Source organism: Oncorhynchus kisutch, linkage group LG22 (genome assembly GCF_002021735.2).
Source record: "Oncorhynchus kisutch isolate 150728-3 linkage group LG22, Okis_V2, whole genome shotgun sequence".
Taxonomy (NCBI): domain Eukaryota; kingdom Metazoa; phylum Chordata; class Actinopteri; order Salmoniformes; family Salmonidae; genus Oncorhynchus; species Oncorhynchus kisutch.
In genome coordinates, this window is record NC_034195.2 from 57,280,212 (window position 1) to 57,286,211 (window position 6,000).

Below are 6,000 nucleotides of genomic sequence, written 5' to 3' on the forward strand. Positions count from 1 at the left end.
GCACCGTTTTACAGAGGGGCACCGATTCACAGAGGGGCACCGATTCACAGAGGGGCACCGATTCACAGAGGGGCACCGTTTCACAGAGGGGCACCGTTTCACCTGCTCGGATGCTTTCTCCGATGCTTCTCTTGGCAAGCATGAATACATGCAACTGCCTTTAGGAACCCATTTGTAAATGTTGAGTAAACATTTAATAATCCTTTAGTAAACCAAGAGACAATATAACAGTGAAGTAACTAAAGCTTCCTGTGTTTGTCCGGCAGGTGGTTCCTGTTCATGTCCTGTCCAAGATGGAGTACCAGCTGAGTTATGTGGAGTTTTACTAAGACTGTCTGCTGTGGGCCGAGACACTAGTACACTCCAGCACTGTCTCCACACTACTACACTACTATACCTCGACTACTACACTACTACATTATACTACTAAACCACTACACGACTATACTATACCACTACACTATACTACTATACCGCTACCCTACTATACTGTACTACTAAACCACTACACTACTATACAACTATTACTACACTATACTACTATCACCACACCACTATACTACTAAACTACTATTACCACACTACTACTAAGCTATACAATACTACTATACTATTATAGCACCACACTACCATACTACAATACTACAATACTAATATACTATACCACTACACTACTGTACTACTATACTGCCGCAATAATATACTACCACACCACTACACTGCTATACTACCATACTAATACACTACTATACTACTACACTGCTATAGTACTACAATAGAACACTACTATTTTACTACCACACTACTATATTGCTACACTACTATACTACTACAATAGCACACTACTATATTACTATAGTAATATACTCCTACAATAGCACACTACTATATTACCACACTACTATACTACTACAATAGCACACTACTATATTACTACACTACTATACCACTACAATAGCACACCACTATCTTACTACACTACTATATTACTACAATATACTCCTACAATAGCACACTACTATATTATTACCCTACCATACCACCACACTACTATACTACCCCAAGAATATACTACCACACTACTATATTACTACACTACTATACTACTACACTACTATACCACTACACTACTATACCACTGCACTACTATACCACTACTCTACTACTACAATAATACACTACTATACTACTACACCACCACCCCACCACACTACTATATTGCATTAATACTATACGACTATACTACTACCCTAATATACTGCTATACTACACTACTATACCACCACACCACTATACCACTACACTACTATATTACTACATTAATATACTGCTATACTACACTACTATACCACTATACCACTACACTACTATACCACTATACCACTACACTACTATATTACTACATTAATATACTGCTATACTACACTACTATACCACCACAACACTATACCACTACACTACTATACCACCACACCACTATACCACTACACTACTATATTACTACACCACTATACCACTACACTACTATACCACCACACCACTATACCACTATACCACTACACTACTATACCACTATACCACTACACTACTATATTACTACACCACTATACCACTACACTACTATACCACTACACTACTATACCACTACACCACTATACCACCATACCACTATACCACTACACTACTATATTACTACACTACTATACCACTACACTACTATATTACTACATTAATATACTGCTATACTACACTACTATACCACCACACCACTATAACACTACACTACTATATTACTACATTAATATACTGCTATACTACACTACTATACCACCACACCACTATACCACTACACTACTATACCACTATACCACTACACTACTATATTACTACATTAATATACTGCTATACTACACTACTATACCACCACACCACTATACCACTACACTACTATACCACCACACCACTATACCACTACACTACTATATTACTACACCACTATACCACTACACTACTATACCACCACACCACTATACCACTCTACCACTACACTACTATATTACTACACTACTATACCACTACACTACTATATTACTACATTAATATACTGCTATACCACCACACCACTATACCACTACACTACTATACCACTATACCACTACACTACTATACCACTATACCACTACACTACTATACCACTATACCACTACACTACTATACCACTATACCACTACACTACTATACCACTATACCACTACACTACTATACCACTATACCACTACACTACTATACCACTACACTACTATACCACTACACTACTATATTACTACACCACTATACCACTACACTACTATATTACTACACCACTATACCACTACACTACTATACCACTACACTACTATACCACTATACCACTACACTACTATACCACTACACTACTATACCACTACACTACTATATTACTACACCACTATACCACTACACTACTATATTACTACACCACTATACCACTACACTACTATACCACCACACCACTATACCACTACACTACTATATTACTACACCACTATACCACTACACTACTATATTACTACACCACTATACCACTACACTACTATACCACTACACTACTATACCACTATACCACTACACTACTATACCACTACACTACTATACCACTATACCACTACACTACTATACCACTACACTACTATACCACTATACCACTACACTACTATACCACTACACTACTATACCACTATACCACTACACTACTATACTACTACACTACTATACCACCACACCACTATACCACTACACTACTATACTACTACACTACTATATTACTACATTAATATACTGCTATACTACACCACTATACCACTACACTACTATACCACCACACCACTATACCACTACACTACTATACCACCACACCACTATACCACTACACTACTATACCACCACACCACTATACCACTACACTACTATACCACTATACCACTACACTACTATACCACTACACTACTATACCACTATACCACTACACTACTATACCACTACACTACTATACCACTACACTACTATACCACTACACTACTATACCACTATACCACTACACTATTATATTACTACACCACTATACCACTACACTGCTATATTACTACATTAATATACTGCTATACTACACTACTATACCACCACACCACTATACCACTACACTACTATACCACCACACCACTATACCACTACACTACTATATTACTACACCACTATACCACTACACTACTATACCACCACACCACTATACCACTACACTATTATATTACTACACCACTATACCACTACACTACTATACCACCACACCACTATACCACTACACTACTATATTACTACACCACTATACCACTACACTACTATACCACCACACCACTATACCACTACACTACTATATTACTACACCACTATACCACTACACTACTATACCACCACACCACTATACCACTACACTACTATATTACTACACCACTATACCACTACACTACTATACCACCACACCACTATACCACTACACTACTATATTACTACACCACTATACCACTACACTACTATATTACTACACCACTATACCACTACACTACTATACCACCACACCACTATACCACTATACCACTACACTACTATATTACTACACCACTATACCACTACACTACTATACCACCACACCACTATACCACTACACTACTATATTACTACACCACTATACCACTACACTACTATACCACTACACCACTATACCACTACACTATTATATTACTACACCACTATACCACTACACTACTATACCACCACACCACTATACCACTACACTACTATACCACTACACTACTATATTACTACATTAATATACTGCTACACCCCTACACTACCATATTACTACACTACTATATTACTACAATTGTACACTACTATACTACTACACTACTATACAGCCACACTACTATATTACTACAATCGTACACTGCTATACTACTACACCACTCTATTACTACAATGGTATACTACTACACCACACTAGTACTACAATAGTACACTACTATACTACTACACTAATATGCAACCACACTACTATACTACTACACTAATATGCAACCACACTACTATACTACTACAATAGTACACTACTATACTACTATATAACTACAATCGTACACTGCTATACTACTACACCACTCTATTACTACAATATTATACTACTACACCACACTAGTACTACAATAGTACACTACTATACTACTACACTACTACACTACTATACTACTACACCGCTATACTACTATACCACTACACTACTATACTACTACAATAATATACTACTACACCACTACACTACTATACTAGTACACTGCTATATTACTACACTGCCATACTACACTAATATATTACTACAATAGCACACTACTATATTACTACACCACTACACCACTATACTACTGCACTACTATGCTACTATATTACTATACTACTACAATAATATACTGCTACACTACTATACTACAATAGCGCACTACTATGCCTCTATATTACTACAATTCTATACTACCACACAAATATACTGCAATACTATACTACCACACCACTATACTGCTACACTACTACACTACTATACTACTATACTACCACACCACTATACTGCTACACTACTACACTTCAGCACTGTCTCCTATATAGGTAAGACTTCAGTGAACAGTCTACTCCAGTCAAAATCGCAAAACTAAGCAAGACCTGCCAGTGGCACAGAATGGATGAATAGAAAACACTGAATGTTTAAGCTAAATGTTTTTAATCATTTTCCTCCTCCTCCTTCAGTGGAATACCCCGGTGGTGACTCACTGCTCTCACATGACTGTTTGGTTGTTTACTTTGCTCTGTTGCCACGACTACAGCCATTTATGGGTCTAACTAAAGAATGCACCACAGAGGGAATGAGAGAGCAGCCAACTAATGTTTCAGCCTCACAGAGTTGGACTTTTCTGTGCTGCTTGATGTTATCTGATGTCTAGAGCTCTGAGAGAGTTTCACATTATCTGATTTTACTTGCTATATTGTATTTACTTTGCCATCATGGCCTTTTTTGCCTTTACCTCCCTTCTCACCTCATTTGCTCACATTGTATATAGACTTGTTTATACTGCATTATTGACTGTATGTTTGTTTTTACTCCATGTGTAACTCTGTGTCGTTTTATCTGTCGAACTGCTTTGCTTTATCTTGGCCGTTTCGCAATTGTAAATGAGAACTTGTTCTCAACTTGCCTACCTGGTTAAATAAAGGTGTTCTCAACTAGCCTACCTGGTTAAATAAAGGTGTTCTCAACTAGCCTACCTGGTTAAATAAAGGTGTTCTCAACTAGCCTACCTGGTTAAATAAAGGTAAAATTAAAAAAATTAAAAAATGTCTAGAGCACTGGACAGTTTCATGTTATCTGTAGCTCAGGAATGTGTTAGGGACACACCCTGGTGTTATCACTGACACTGTTTTACAGGTCATAGTCAATAATAGTGGACTGTTACACACTGTGCTACAATGTAACCTAATAGTAGGCTGTTACACACTGTGCTACAATGTAACCTAATAGTAGGCTGTTACACACTGTGCTACAATGTAGCCTAATAGTAGGCTGTTACACACTGTGCTACAATGTAACCTAATAGTAGGCTGTTACACACTGTGCTACAATGTAACCTAATAGTAGGCTGTTACACACTGTGGTACAATGTAGCCTAATAGTAGGCTGTTACACACTGTGCTACAATGTAACCTAATAGTAGGCTGTTACACACTGTGCTACAATGTAGCCTAATAGTAGACTGTTATACACTGTGCTACAATGTAACCTAATAGTAGACTGTTACACACTGTGGTACAATGTAGCCTAATAGTAGGCTGTTACACACTGTGCTACAATGTAGCCTAATAGTAGGCTGTTACACACTGTGCTAC